We start from the raw sequence: 16,363 nt of genomic DNA on the forward strand, positions 1-16,363 counted from the left end.
AAGGCCAAGTAGTGTAATTATTATTCTCAAAAGTGTCCTCTTAAATAGGAGGGGGAAATAAGTGATACTGGGGTTTCTACTGATTCAGACTGATTAGGGCCCTGTGAAAATCGCAATTTTGCAGACTGAATGGAAGTTGTGAAATTCTTCAATACTTCAATTTTTCCTGCAACAGGGTGGCAGAAGCAGGCATCCACACAGACTGGTCTCATGCCCAGTGCACCTTGAAGCACACGATAGCAGTTCGTGAGGGCTTCTTGTCGGTTTTATGTGAAACCTCAAACTGCTCCTCCAGTATGACGCTGTTGTGCACAATGAACCACACTGAGTATGTGACCGGGCGTGGGGAAGCCTGCTTCAGCCTCTCTGCTGTTTAAAAAATCTCAGCAGTTCAGGTGGGATTCGGAGGTGAGTTTTATACAAAGAAATTCAGCCCTGACTTTTCACTGACTGCATTCCGTGCCGATTTAGTGAAATGTGCTAGTTTACCCATGAAACTGCTGTGAATTTTCTTTAAAAATAAAATAGAAAAAAACAAAACAAAAAAAACCCCCTGTGATTTTCATAGGATGTTAGCTAAATGCAGCTCTGCACAATATACTTGCATTGGGAGATGGGAAAATATGAGTAATAATAATACCTAGCTTTTACGTAGTGCTTTTATCAGTAAATATTAAAGCATATTACAAAGGAGGTCAGCATCATAATCCTCATTTTAAAGATGGGGAAACTGAGGCATGGAGCAGGAAATGACTTTCCCAATGCCATCCAGTAGCAAGTAACTGAACTGGGAACAGAACCCAGGTCTTCTGAGTCTCAGTGCAGCCACTAAGCACCACTACCAGTACTTATATGGTATGGGTGACATTGTTTATTCAGGCATACATGCTCATTACAGCTTATATTCCTGATCTGTAATTTTTAATATAATATGAATCCTGTCCTTAGAAGATTTCATTTCATACCACGCAGTATCTATAAAGCAAAGAGAGAAAAAATGTGGCCCAGTGAAGGGGGGAACAAGGCCAATACATTCTCAAATGTGGCTTTGAGTAAAAGTTTTTGTTTTTAATCTGATCCCCATATATGTATTTTAAATGTAGTGCTTCATTCCAAATGCAAGTGCAACTGTGAGAGATACTAGAAATACATATTTTAAAATAATATTCTCGAGTCTGTACATTGTATTCTGATTATGTTCTATTCCCCCCCTCCCCCGGTTGGAGGTAATTCCATAGTGCTATAATTAAAGTATCTTTCATTCTTCAGTGGCCAGGACAAGGGGAAAGAGAGGCTAATGGCCCAATTTGGATATCATCACTTAATGATAATGCTTGTTCAGAAGAAGGTATCATTATTATAATTTGTTTTTTGCAGCTGGAGCATTCCATAAGGCACAACCAAATTGTGGTATTTATCTACTCACCCTGGTCTTGGGTGAGGTGAAACCATGTCACCCTGAAGGAAGATTGGGGAGGGATTGTGCCTCATGGAAGCGCAGTCCCAACGTGAAGAAGGGCTGCACGCCCTGTACCATCTGTTATGGTGATGCAGCTTGTTCCTTAGGCCATTGTGGACAGAGATTGAAGTCCTACATACCTTGCCCGCTTCCTCTGTGTACACTCCTTAAAGGCACACTGAGGGTAAGCAGTCTGTGAAGGGACTGCAACTGTGACAGGGCCTTCAGAACATAAGAACAGCCATAAGGGGGTTAGACCAATGGTTCATCCAGGCCAGTATCCTGTCTGTTGACCGTGGCCAGATGCTTCAAAGGGAATGAACAGAACAGGTCAATTATCAAGTGATCGACCCCCTCCCTTCTAGTCCTAGCTTCTGGCAGTCAGAAGTTTATGGACACTGAGAGACTGGGGTTGCATTTCTGACCATTGTGGCGAATAGCCATTGATGGACCTATCCTCCATGAACTTATCCTAACTTGTTTGGCCTTCACAACACCCTATGGCAATGAGTTCCACAGGTTAACTATGCATTGTGTGAAGAAGCACTTCCTTATGTTTCTTTTAAACCTGCTGCCTATAATTAAGGGCCTTTGATGGGCTTCACAAGTGAAGGAAACTCCATGCCTACTCCCTGCCTCCCTTAGCTCGCACCCACGCAATGGCCTGTCACAATGTGGCATTTCTATTAATAAATGTATAGGTCCTACTGGAAACCATGTTTGTGGAGAGGAGAAATTGGAAAAAGATTTTTCATCTATAGGTACCGTCTTACCCCTTAGTCTAATTACCAAATGATGGCAAATGCTTGGCGACCTGGGTTTGGGTTGGAATTTACTTCTGTTGAAGATCACTTGGTGCCTCCAGTATAGACCTTCCTTCCAGTGTAGGGAAGCAGTAGGATAATGGGGGTAGGCATCAGTTACAGGAACAGATTGGGGATTTGTGCAGGAGGATGAGAGAGGACAGAAACCTAATCAAAGCAGCATAAACAGCTACCTAGTGGGGGTGCTTCTAGATGACACTTTTTGAAAAAGGACAGATTTAAGGGGATTAATGTGGGAGATGAAGATAAGCAAGATTAACAAAAATAAAACTACACAGACTCAGGCATCACTGAACAGTTGCTGTCTTTAGTTACCCAGATTGATAACTTCATGGTTCCTTGGCATCAGAGGATACCATAAGGGAGCTGTAAAATCCAAGATGAGAGTCCCACAGCCTATTACATTCTTGAAGGGGGTGTAGCCATTGTAGAAGTAATGGCTTGCATGGGGGCTCACAGAGGCCATCATATTGTAATCATCTGGATTCTGTCTCCTTAAAGGCTCTGAAAATTCTGCACTATTCAGGCCGCTTAGAAGGAGATCTCTGCCTTATCTCCTTTTCCAGCACCACCCTCAATGTTACAATGTGAGTATTCTGACAGCTGGAAGTGAGCTAGATACTGGCCAGCCACTGCAAAGCTTTAAGAGGGTGTGTAGAAGCTAACGGACAACTCAGCTTGTGGCCAATGTTCCCATCAACCCATCAGTTCATCTGCCTTGTCCCCTGTAATTCAAAACAAAATAACACAACAGGATATACTGTCTCCTCTGTTTACTTGCTATACAGAAGTAAGCTGCTCTTTCTAGCTGGAGAGCTATTGTCGCTCTGAGAGAGAAATCAATTTTAATGGGTTGAATGAGGAGACAGAGATACAGGTGCATAGAGCTTCACAGTCAGACTAACAGAGAAAAGTCCAGCCCATTTCAGCAACCGACAAATGTACCAGTTTCTGTTGGTTAGGTCCTGCTGAAGAGGAGCTGAGGGAGTGCTGAAAAGGAGCCAAGGGAGTGAGAACGCATCTTGCCAAACTTCTTCTTCTTCCTCAGTAAGGGGTGCTGCATACCCGTGGAATGAGTGCTGCACAGATCTCTCCCCTGCCTCTCCTCCACACAGCTTCCACCCAAGACAGAGAAAGACCAGGGGAAAGAATCCTTGGGAGTAAAAGACTAAGGGGTGTTTATGGGGGCAGAGGAAATTGCAGGAAGGGCGAATGGTGGAGAAAAAAGGGATGAGGAGAGATTCGGACAGAAAGCAGATTAGACAGGTGAACAAGATGGGAAAAGAAAACACCAGAATGATAAAAAAAAGTGTCTTGAAAAAAGACAGCCGAGGGTTTTAGAGGAAAAAATAAATAAATGATGAGAGATTATATAAAATGAGTCTGAGGGAAGAAAAGACACCTTACGATACAAAAGAAAATTGTTGAGGGTTGGAAGTGAGAAAAGGTTGGAAGGATGAAAAATACCTACTGCCACGGAGCACCACTGTACAATATTTATTTGTTTGGAAGTTTGCTGTACTTGAGGTTTTGAATCTGTTATCCAGTAGTGGTTTGATTCTTTACACACACCAAACAATATCTGAAATATTCCTGCCCTTAAGTCAGGGAGAGGTGCTCTCCCTTCCCCAGACATGATCCTCTGAAAAAATGTACTGGCATTATAGTTTATGACTGAAAATGTGGCCCTTAAAATGTGTTTGATTTAATGTATTATTCTCAGAAAGTAGCAGAGATGGCTTTACCTATAAAAATGCCTAGGAGAATCCTAGGAGTAAATTGCAACTTAGACTTCACACTCATGCAAGGGAGCAAGGAATCCCTCTTACATGAGTTACCTGCCAGAAATTTCTGTCCTCTCCCCCGCCTCATAAGACACAACATTCCACCTGTCCTGCAGAGGGTGCATTCCACTGGCGAACAGTGAGTTCCTGTATAAAAGGCTTTCTCTCCCTAGAAAAAAGGATACTATGTTTCACCAAAGCTGCCTTCTATAATATCCTGCTGTAAGTAGTACTCTAGGCATGTAACATAGTCAAATAATTATCCATTGTTCGTATTGGTTTTGTCACTATCTGGCATTTAATTGATGCTTTGAACCAGCACTGTAAAAATCTTTTATGATGCACAGTTGGATGAGTTTTCCATAACAAAAATAAAATTGAACCTAACGCAATAGCAACCCACTTTAGTCTGAAAAGGAGTAAGTGCTATTAGCTAGGGAAGGTTTTATCCCTAGCCCAATAGGGAGATCTTCATTTTTATTTTTCTTTATATTGTATCCATTGTTGTTTGTCCAATCCCTCTGTGTCTGACCTGGAGAAATAAGAATTTTGGTAATACACTTCCCCCATCCCACACACAAAATATTTGCTGCCTTTAGGTTCTCAGCGCTCCTTCCCAGCTTCAGTTGACCAAAAGGTTTCCTACATCCACCAGCCCTTCCTCCTTTCTACTCCTGATTTTCTGCCAAGGAAATACAATAAAAGCAATGTAACTACATGAATAATTAATCTCCTCCCCACACACCCACAATATTTTCTACCTATAACAGTGTGTGCTTTTCTTTTTCAAGTTTTGTTGCCCACTTTTATCTTCATCATTTTCTCTTTCTTCAGGGATGACGTTTTTGTGTATCTCCTTCTTACTATATTTTTCTGTCCCATTCTTATCTCTTCTTCCATCTTTTCCTCTTTTACAGCCTCCCAATACTGCATCCCATCAGTCTTTTTTTTCCTCCATCCTTTCCTGATGACGCCTTCTCTCCCTCGACTTTCTTTCTCTTATTGGGTCCTTCTCTCCCCATTTCTACTTTTTGAATTGGTTTCCATTGTTTTCAGGGTTTACAAGTTGGTTCAATGGCTCTCAGCACCCAGACTATACAAATTATTCCAGCCCCCCTGCTCCAGTCCCTCCATCCTTCTTTTCCCCTCACTCCCTATTCCTTAAATGCTTCCCTGTTTCTCTTGAGTGTCCTCTCATTGACTGTGCTCCAAAACCTGACTCAACCTGGAGCACTGGATGTTGCAGCCACAATTTGCCTTCCAACATCAGCTTCACTTCGAGATCTGTCCTACCCTGAGGTTTTATGCTTTAGCATCTGCAAAGTGTTCTCTCCATGCAGCTCCTGGAACTTTTCTAAAACCCCTGGCCTGTCTCTTCCATCTGGAGGTCCCCAACATTGTGGGCCAGCCCCCAGGGAATTAAAGCAAGGGCATCAGAATTGGTATGGTTCAGTACATCACCCTGCTTAGCAAACATGTGCCAGCTCAATTCAAATCCTGCATTTCATGAAATAAAATACTTTTATATGTCTTGGAGCAATTGTTTGTACTACTACCCTTATCTTCAGAAGCCTGGCCGAGGTAAAGAAGGATGTTAGTGAGGATTGTTCCTGGATTGTGTTCAGGGGCAGTAGGCAGATAAAGACAAGTGTGTTTTGGAGTTAACAAGATTCCTATAGCTACCAGCAGGGAAAAGTGGATGAGTCAAACAGTTTCAACTGAGTGTGGCTAGAAGCCAGATGCTCCCTTCCAACTCGGCAACTTTAACTTAACCTCAACAGCTTGTTGGACAAGGAGATGAATTAAAGTGCTGAATGTTCATGCTGACAGTGCTGCTAAATACAAAAGAAGCTTCCCATGGTTGTTGTACATCATGAAATCCAGGCAGTTTGAAAAGGAGCTGTAAAATGGGCTACATCAAAAACTAGAACACTTTGCTTGGACGTAAGGGGTGCTGATGTATGGAGTCCAGCAGAATATATGGTACTATCTCATAAGAAGTTGCCGCAGTCCTAGGGTCAGATCCTCATCTAGAGTAAAATGTGTAGCTCCACTGATGTCAATGCAGCTATGTGGTTTTATGCTCACTGAGGTTGTGGGGCTTAATCCTGTACTATTGAAGTCAACTGGAGCTTTGTGTTGATGTTAATATGAATAGGATTAGGCATTTAGTCCCCTGAGTCCAAAGTACCAGCAAGAGGAGTTTTCAGATGTTGCTGACAGCTAGCCAGCCAGGCTGCTCCCAACTCTCCTGGAAAAGTTTGGGTGCTGAATTCCCCAAGAGTATGAAGATTGTTTGTCTTCAGTAATGCTTGGGAAGTTTATTGGGAAGTATTTTCAACACATCAAATAGGTTTGTTATGGTTATGTTTTCCTCTGGGGAGGTGAAAGTCCCCGTTCCCCCTCCCCATTTCTCCTATTAAGCCCTGAGGTTACTTCACTTTAGCATGCTGTTGCAGGCCCAAGTGAACAAGATGTTAATCCCAGTTTACAGTTGCCCTCTCCTTCACAGGGAAAGGCTAAAAGAATGGCTGCTTGGAAGATAAAATGAGAGGAATACCCTTGAAAAGGGAGGGCTCCACATCCACGGGTTACAGGACTGGCTTGAAATACAAGCCAGAGGATATTTTCTTTTTATTTTCTGATTAACATTAACCCTTTAGGAAAAGCTCTTGTTGACTAAAATTGTTTTGTTTTGTTTGTTTTACTTTTATCTTGGGTCACTCCTTCAGGTGACACGTGGTCACCATCCTTCTAGCTAAGATGGACTAGACAATACCCACTTTGGAATCCATCTGCGTTGCTCCTTAAACAGCTGAAAGCATGGCCTGAGGCCTTCAGCATCCTGTCAAGTGTTTAGTATGCCCCCTCCATCATACTCCTCACCCCTCTTAGCTGAGAAGGAAGGAGACATCTGCAAATTGAAAATAGGTTTCCCAAGTGGAAGTGCAGTACACTCCCACCACGCCAGCCCATCATTGCTGTATTTATTTTGACATCACATTTGCTCTTCCCATCCAAACAAATGTCTGTCTTAAGGATATTCATCAAAATTTACCACTTATCTGATGAAATGTTGTAGCCATAATAATCAAAGTAATTATTAATGAAACATGAGTACCTAATAGCCTCTGACTGTGAGTTCTGTAACCTGAACAGTGATATAGTGGGTTGCTTTGAAGCTTTACTATGAATAAATCAAAGTACTAAAGCATAGTAGCAGGCCAAGCTATTTTCCAAGACAATAATGGTGTCTACCAGGGCCGGCTCCAGCTTTTTTGCCGCCCCAAGCGGCGAAGAACAAAAAAAGAAAAGAAAAACCCGATTGAGCTGCCACCGAAGTGCCACTGAAAAAGGAAGAGAGGGAACGAAGGACCCACTGCTGAATTGCTGCCGAGGACCCGGACGTGCCGCCCCAGTAACGCACGGAGTGCCGCCCCTTCCTAGTGGTCACCCCAGGCACCTGCTTCCTTCGCTGGTGCCTGGAGCTGGCCCTGGTTGCTACTAAAAGTCAACAACGGGGTATCTGAAATGGGAATTAGGGAATTATCGTACTGAGCCAGACCAGTGGTCCAGCCACTCTGGCGTTCTGCCTCTGACTGTGGCCAATATCAGATGCTTCAGAAAAAAGTGCAATAAATCTTGTAATCAGGAATTATGGAATCACTTGCCCAAAGGGGAATTTGTTTTTCCCTAACTCCTCTTTGTTAATAATTGGCTTATACCCTTAAGCATGAGGGTATTTAACTTCACATAACACAAGAACTAGGGGTCACCCCATGAAATTTATAGGCAGCAGGTTTAAAACAAATATAAGGAAGTACTTCTTCACACAGTGCACCGTTAAACTGTGGAAGTTGCTACCACAGGATGTTGTGAAGGACTAAAGTATAACTGGGTTAAAAAAAGAATTAAATAACTTCATGGAGAATAGGTCTCGCAACGGCTAGTAGCTGAGATGGTCAGGGATGCAACACAATGCTCCAAGTGTTCCTAAGCCTCTGACGGCCAGAAGTGGGGATTGTACAGCAGGGGATGATTGCTCAATAATTGCCCTTCTCTGTTCATTCCCTCTGAAGCAGCTGGCTCTAGCACTGTTGGAAGACAGGATATTGGGCTATGCTGTAGGAGCAGCAGTGATCTGTATGCTCTATATGACTATGGTCTGTATAACGGGTATGCTCAAAAGGTCTGCTATGCTTCCCCCCACCCCATTTTGTCTCCTCTCCCTCTTTGAATACCAGTGAAGTGGCTTTCCCTCCCTCCCCTTCCCTCCTGGAATGCTTGTGGAATGAATGGGCTGGTTGAACAGCTGGAAGATCAGAAGAGCTCCCAGGCAGACAAGGTGTCTGGGACTCTAATTAGGCAGCGATCATACACCCAATGCATGGACACTGCATGGACACTGCCTGAGGTGGAGCGTGACCAGCCAGACTCGGCCAAGTCATCTCTAGTCACAGGTCCTTAAAAGGGGAAGGGGCCATGTGCTCAGGAGTGCACTCACAAGCTTGTACCTCCCGTGAAGGCCCTTTGCCTGGACCGCCTGGCCAGTGGTTCACCACATTGCATTCCATTGTGCCTTGGGAAGACTTACCTTCATCGCACCATCCATGGCTGCGCTGCGGGACACTTACCTTGAAGGATCCTGACATCTCCAGTGCTGTGCCTGTCCTAGAAGCATGAGTATTCGAGTGTGAGAGTGATCCCCCACTTCTTTTGAGCTTAGCTATCAGTATAATAAACGTGCTGCTTTCTGCCAAACTTGTGGGTCATTAGTCCTCCCTAAGCATACTAGGTGGTCCAATTTCAGGTAACAGGCTAGATGGACCACTGGTCTGACTCAGTATGGCCATTCTTACGTTATGGTCTTATATCCTTCATATATTTTAATGCTAATATCAATATTTTTCACTAGTCATATACATGTCTAATCCTTTTTTTGAGTTCTGCTAAATTCTTTGTCTCAATGATACCTTTTGGCAATGAGTTCCAAAGATTAATTATGGATTGTGTAAAAAAAAATTTCCTTTTCTCTTTCTATAATTGTTGCCTTTAATTTCATTGAATGTCCCATTGTTTTTGTAGTACAAAGAAGGGTAAAAAGGAATACCTTTTTTTTAATCTATACCATTTATTATGCTATATATTTATACGCTCTGCTTCTGTGGAAGTCTTTCCTCTCTTCTGATTATTTTTGTCCCCAGGCTCTATTTCTACTGTTGTTGTTGTTGTTTTTTTTGTGATGGGTGACCAGAACTGAACCCAGTATCTCAAGTGAAGGTGTGCCACTGGTTTTATATAATGACATTAGAAAATGTTCACTATTATTTTTCATACCATTCTTTATACATCCAAATACACTGTCTGTTCTTTTGAACAAAACTGCACCGAGTAGATGAATTTATTGAGCTGTTCACAATGCTGCCATTGGACCTTTTTTCTTGAGTGGTTATAGTTAGTTTACTGCTACTACTACTTAGCATTTCTTCAGTGCTTGTCATGCATAAATCTCAAAGTTAGTACAAAGAAGGATACATTACACTTCCCCTTAATACAGATGAGAAACCAGAGGCTGAGGCAGAGAAAGGTGAAGTAGCTTATCCACATACCAGGTTAATGGCAGATGCAGGAATAGAACCCAAATCTCCTGGCTTCCAGTCTTGTGACCTGTACTCTGACTCCCTAAAAAATTTAGATCTCAGGCATTTGTATGAGTGGTTCAGATTTATCCCTTCTAATATGCATTGCTTTCCATTTGTCAGCAATGAATTTCATATGACATTTAGGCTGCCCAATTGTCCAACTTAACAATAAGTCCCAGTGGAGTTTCTCACAGTCTTTAATTATGACTAACTTAAATATTTTAGTGGTTTCAAATTTTAACATTTCACTGGGCACCCCTTTTCCAGAACACTTAATTCCTATTCCAGGCTTACATTTACCAGATAATGATACTGACCTCCTTTATCCATAGAGTTATTTCCACATGGTGTTCCCTCAACAGGCAGCCAGTGCCAATGAAGATGTTCTTTGAACTCCTCTCTTTTTAGTGAGCAAGGGCTTCCAAAGATAACACCCAGGGGGAAATTGTGTTAGTTGACTAGTGCCACATAGGGCATCCGAGGGTCAGGCACATAGCAGGTGACTGTGATCATGAAAGTTCTCATATCTGAAACAAAGAGACTGACCACCACGATCTGTGCAATTTCTGTCCAGCATTCTAGTTTTGTTTAATTGGTGTTATTAAATATACCAGTCGAGTTTTGTGTATTAAGAACAATACAATAATGGGCCTGATTCACCTTACACTGGTTTTCCACCTATTAAAAAACATAAATGTTCACAGATACATAGATTTCCAAGGCCAGAAGATGAATGGGATCATCTACTCTGACCACCTGTATAACACAGGCCATAGAACTTCCAGAAAATGATTCCATCCAGTCTTGATTTTAAAATTGCGAATGATGGATAATCCACCATGACCATTGGTAAATTGTTCCAGTGGTTAATTAGCTTCATTGTTAAAAATGTTTGCATTATTTACAGTCAGAGTTTGTCTAGCTTCAACTTCCAGACATTAGATCATGTTATACCTTTGTATGCAAAGAGCCCAGTATTACATATTTATTCCCCATGCAGGTACTTATAGACTGTAATCAAGTCTTCCCATAACCATCACTTTGTTCAGCTAAATAGATTAAGCTCTTTGAGTCTATCACTATAAGGTCTGTCATCTAATTGTTTAATCATTTCCATGGCTCTTCTCTGAACTGTCTCCTGTTTATCAACATCCTTCTTGAATTTTGGACACCAGAACTGAACACAGTATCCCAGAAGCAGTCACACTAGTGCCAAATACAGAGGTAAAATAACCTGTCTACTCCAAATCAAGATTCCCCTGTTTATGCATCCAAGGATTGCATAGCCCTTTTGGCCACATGTTCTGCTGATTATCCCCTACAATCCCAAAATCTTTTTCAGAATCACTACTTCTTAGGATATCATTCCCCATCCTGTAACTATAGCCTATATTCATTATTCCTAGTTACATACATTTACAATTAGCCACATTAAAAATTGTACTATCCAGATTGCTCTATGTCAGTGACCTGTCCTCTTCATTATTTACCGCTCCCTGAATTCTTGTGTCACCTACAAACTTTATCAGTGATGATTTTATGTTCTCTTCTAGGTAATTGATAAAAATGTTAAATAGTGTAGTGTAATTTACAATTATATTTTGAAACCTATCAGTTAGACAGCTTTTAATCCATTTAATGTCATTAGTTTTTTAGTCAAAATGTTGTGGGGTACTAATTCAAGTACCTTACATAACTCTAAGTATATTATATCAACACTATTACCTTTATCAACCAAATTTCTAATCTCATCAAAAAAAGATATCTAGTTAGTTTGACAGGATCTAATTTCCATAAACCCATGTTGATTGGTATTACTTGTATTACCCTTCTTTAATTCTTTATTAATCTAGTCCCATGTGAGCTGTTGCATTGTCTTTCCCAGGACTGATGTCAGACTGACATGGTTATACTTACCCAGGTCATCCCGTTGACCCTTTTTGAATATTGGAACAACATTAGCTTTCTTGGAACATCGTCAGTGTTCCAAGACATATTGAAAAACAGTATTAGTGGTCTATGAGCTTGTCAGCCAGTTCTTCTAAAACTCTTGGATTCAAGGTATTTGGATTTGCTGATTTTAAAAAGTCTGACTTTTGTAGCTGCTCTTTAGTATCCTCCTGTGGTACTAGTCGAATGACGAAAGAGTTATCATCATAACTGCATAATGCATGACTGCATAATCTGTTTCCCCCCCCCCCAAATGCAAACCAGAAATATTTATTGACCACTTCTGCCTTTTCTGCATTATTACTGATAATTCTACCATTTCCATCTAGTAATAGACAAATTCCACTGTTAGGATTCTTTTTGTTTCTAATACACTTTAAAAACTTCTTTTTAATGTGTGTGTGTCCTTTACTCTGCTAGCCATAGATTTCTCCTGTCCCTTTCTTTCCCTTATCAATTTCCTATCATTCCTAGCTTCTGATTTATATTCATTACTATCATCCTCCTCTTTGTTCCATTTGTTATATATAGATATATATTTTGTATAGCTGCCCTCACTTCCTCTCTAAACCAGGTTGTTTTTAACCAATACTAACTAAAGTCCAAGGACTTTTTCCTGATTTACAGTGGTGTGGGAGGCAAATCAAGCCCTGTAAAGTTTAGTTGTTTTATATTATGTTTGCTTCTTATACTATTCTAGTGGAAGTGAATGTGCCTTTCTGCACTTTACTTCTTTGAAGGGGCCCTTCTGTAATGAAAGGATAATTCAGCATTCTTAATCTGTTTTATTTAAGCTGTCAAATATGATTATTTACTATGTCTAGTCTGCTTTTTTTTTTTTTAACATAGGCAAATCTGAGGGCTAATACAAGTCCATCAAACTCATTTAATTTATGCTAGGCTGGAACTGAGCTCTGTTTTCCCAGGTCAAAGGCAAGTGTATGAATCTACTTTATTGCCAAGATTACAGAACATTATATACAGTGAGCCTCATATTACAAAACAGTTACATCAGTCTCTAATTACTCAGATGTACCTTATGTAGAACGATGATGCACCTTCAGAAACAGCATGCAAAAGCACATTTGTTTAAGTCCTTAGATAGTTAACATTGTGCATAACCTCCTCATAAATTACAGCCTCAGCTGCAGCATATCCATTAGTCTGAAAGAGAAAAGATTCCCAAGTGGCCCTAGTGCCTTTCCCAATTCCCTTGCAACTCACCAATCCTCTCTGTGCTTTCTCTGCGTGTGGGGAGTGTTCAGTGCTAATCAGGTCAATGATCATCCCACGGCTCCCGGGACATGACAGGAGCCTGTCACAGCAGTTACAGGATCTTCCAGACCTGAGCACGTTTGCTGAGAATCTCATGTTAAGAAACATTGCTTTGGTACTCTTTCTCTCACTCACTGGGAACCTCTGAGGATTTCAGCTTATCTATCTCTCTCTCTTTTAGACAGTGAGGAGTTGAACACAAACGGAAAAAGGCAGTACAGTATGCAGCTACCTGGAGGGTGTTGATTGAAAACTTAGATTGCCCCCAAATCACTGCTGATTTGACTGATGCCTCAGCTCTATCAGAAAAAGAATTTCAATTAAGGTAAGTGCTGCTTTATCTGGGGGACTGCATCATGCTGAATTTCTGCATTGAAAGTTCTAACTGAGTAAACTGACATTCTGCACTGCAGCAAGACAGTCCATTTATTATGTCAGTAAAAGCCTTAGTTTAGAGATAAGTGTCCCATAATGGAACTATTGTCTTAAGAGAATAAGATTTTTAGATTTGAACTGTTGGAAATATTTCTGATCAGATGGTCTTCTGAATCTTGCAAAAACAATTAGACATAAGAAGGGGTGGGGAAGAGAAGGGGGCAAACACACTATCTTTCTTCTTTGCCCTTAATATATTTAAAGGAGTCTGCAAGGCACAGATAACTTAATTTTGATTAAAGAGGTTTGTTCATGCTCAAGTGGAAACTCATGGTCTAAAGCCTTCCAAGTTCCCCAGTATTTAAATGAGAAAGGGGTATTTCAAATGTGAGTTGAGAATATGTGTGCAGCTTCCCAGGTTAGCAATGCTATTGAGGAGTCTGAGATATTATACTAAGCATCTGACATGTTTTTGAACAGTTTCCAATGCAGGACTAGCAGCTAGGCTGGGGAGGAGAGCTGTTTCTTATGTGAGTGGTCAGATAATTAAATCTATAGCTTTCAGCAAAAAAAGTAGTCTGACACGAATCATTGTTTTGATTCAAAGGATGGGGACTGATCTTTCATGGGGTGATGGAAGCAGCATGCCATGTTAAAAGAAAGAAATAAACTGATGATTAAGATGTTTATTTGAAAAAGGACAGAGAACAGGTGAAAGAGGATGTCTTGAAAGATTAAATGTATTATTAAGAAAAAGTCAGGGATGTTTACAGTGACTGCTGTTAGCCTGCCAGTCTAATGTGTCTAAAGTGAGTTGAATTTGATCGCCTCAGCTCAGTCCATACTTAATGTCCATGAAGTCAGGAGCTAGGTGTGAGGAGCTGGTTAAACTGTCCAAACTTTGTAACACAGCAAGAGACCCAAAGTAAGTTCTGTTGTATTGAGCATGTTACTTGGGAGGGCAATAAAAAGAAGAAAAAAGGGAACAGAAAATGTTCATTTAAAAATCTGTCATAATACAGAGAAAATCCCTGTGAGAGCAATTGAAAGTTAATTGATTGCATATCTTGCTTTCATATGTATATCCCCTAGATAGTTTTTAAAAGTGTGATTACATTTCCTTATTTCAGCCAATAGTGTTGTAAATATCATTAAAATCATTTCAGCAGGCATCAAATATTCATATATAATTTATCAGCTACCATTATTTTCAATATCATTAATAGCTTTTTGTCATACATTAATATGTAGACACAATTTTGGAGAGATTTTCTTCACCTCCCCACCCCCTGAAACAAAAGGAGTTCAGGAAAATTTCAGTTATCTGCAAGTTTACTGCTTATCCCATCAGATTTTCATGGCTGGAGCTGGTGAAAAGTTTCTTTTCTTCCATCCCACCTTCATAAATGCAAGCACATGTGAAATTGAAGTATGGTTTTGGGGAAGGTACTGAAAGCCCTGCAAATCTTAATTGGCTGTTAATATGGTCTCATTCTTGAAAATACTAATTTCCATAGGCAGTGTATCTGAGACTGGTGTCACCATGTAACTGTTGTATTCTTGGGAATGAAGTTGCCTTTGGAGGTAGGTACAGGCATTGACAACTAGTTTGGTTTGCCACATTGGGCCATTTCTCAGCCCTTGTAGTAGTGGAGAGATATTTACTCAAGCATGTGCTGCTTCTCCCCGGAGAGGATACTTTGTCTTGACCAGGGCTGGGAGGAGATTTATTAGGATAAATCTAGCTCTTACTCTAGCTATCTGCACTGAACTATGTTTCATGAATAGCTCCTCAACATAATTAGTATTAATATACATGAGTCAAAACATCCATCCAAAAATTTAATCAAAAGAAAACACCCTATTACTCTACAGGGAAATGTTCCCTAGCTTTGAGAATAAGCATTCCTTATACAGCTGCTGATTTGTGTGTTCACATGCAAACAGCAACAACTTCCCGTCTGGTCTTTCGCAAGGGCTAACTATAAACAGTGTTTGACATGATGTGTTTTGTTCTATTTCCATCAAAGACATTGAAATAGATTTTAAAAAAAAGCATCACATTTTGTTTCATCACGTCTGTGGCTCTCTAAACCCATATGCCCTTGGAGTTCAGTTATTAGAGTATTTAAAAACCAAACCAAATCCAGATGCACCTTCTGTTTTTAAGTGAAGAGCCCTTTTTAATATGCTGGCTTAAGGATCATATATAAGGATGTTTCTCCAAACACCTGCAGATTCCACCCATACAATCTTCTTCACATTATGAAAAAATAAAAGACAATACTAATTGTTTTGAGTAGCCATCTATCTGAGGATTTCAAAGCAATTTATAAGCATTAATCTTTCAATGTCATATCAGGGATGAAGGAGAGTATAATTATTCCCATTAAACACAGTACATAGAGAAACTGAAACACATCTGTTGTCATGTAAGAAGCCAGTGGCGAAGCTGGGAATAGAGCCCAGGTCTCCTGCCTTTGGGGCCTTTGTTGTGACCATAAGACCATAGCAAGTAACGTTAAATGTTATATATAGGTTTCAGCTCTATTTCAGTTCTTTCTAGGTCTTTGAATGAGGCGAGTGTTCAAATCTTTGCCTCAAGCCGACTTTCATTACTACTGACATAAGATAGAGCTTGCTATCTAGCTCATCTCTGTTGAAATTAGTATATGATACTAACACTTTCATACCTGGGGCTTCTTTAAAGGAAGCTTGACAACCAGTGAGGTTAAAATAACACAGAGGTAAAAGCAATGAGATCTATCCACAGACAGACCTAACAATACCTATCATAGAGCAACAAGGCACACTTCTGATCCAATTGTGATGATAGTGTGAAAAAAAGGAAATCCTTGTTAATGGCTAAAGTTAACAATTTCATGCCAGGGAAGGAAAAGAGAAAAGGGTAACTATATAATTTTAGATGGACATGAGAAAAGAGAAATAAGACTATGTTGGAGATGCTATGGGGCACCGAGTTCCAGCAGCTTCTCTTCTCTGAGCCCACAGACCATGTCAAGGCTCAGGACTAATGAGAGAGCGGCTCTCAGG

At 40.6% G+C, this 16,363-nt stretch overlaps 1 protein-coding gene across 3 annotated transcripts in view; it reads left to right on the forward strand.

Moving 5' to 3' along the window:
• Nucleotides 1-16,363, forward strand: part of CDH12 (cadherin 12) — an 822,829-nt gene that overhangs the window by 512,308 nt on the left and 294,158 nt on the right. For 2 of the 3 annotated variants that reach the window (XM_074944993.1, XM_074944992.1), the window contains exon 3: nt 13,116-13,259. The exons of the other annotated variant lie outside the window; for it this stretch is intronic. The gene's annotated coding sequence lies outside the window, so the exon portion shown is untranslated. The remainder of the gene's footprint in view (nt 1-13,115; nt 13,260-16,363) is intronic. 3 annotated transcript variants of the gene reach the window in all.

The sequence above is a fragment of the Natator depressus genome, chromosome 2 (assembly GCF_965152275.1).
Source record: "Natator depressus isolate rNatDep1 chromosome 2, rNatDep2.hap1, whole genome shotgun sequence".
In the NCBI taxonomy this organism is placed as follows: Eukaryota; Metazoa; Chordata; order Testudines; family Cheloniidae; genus Natator; species Natator depressus.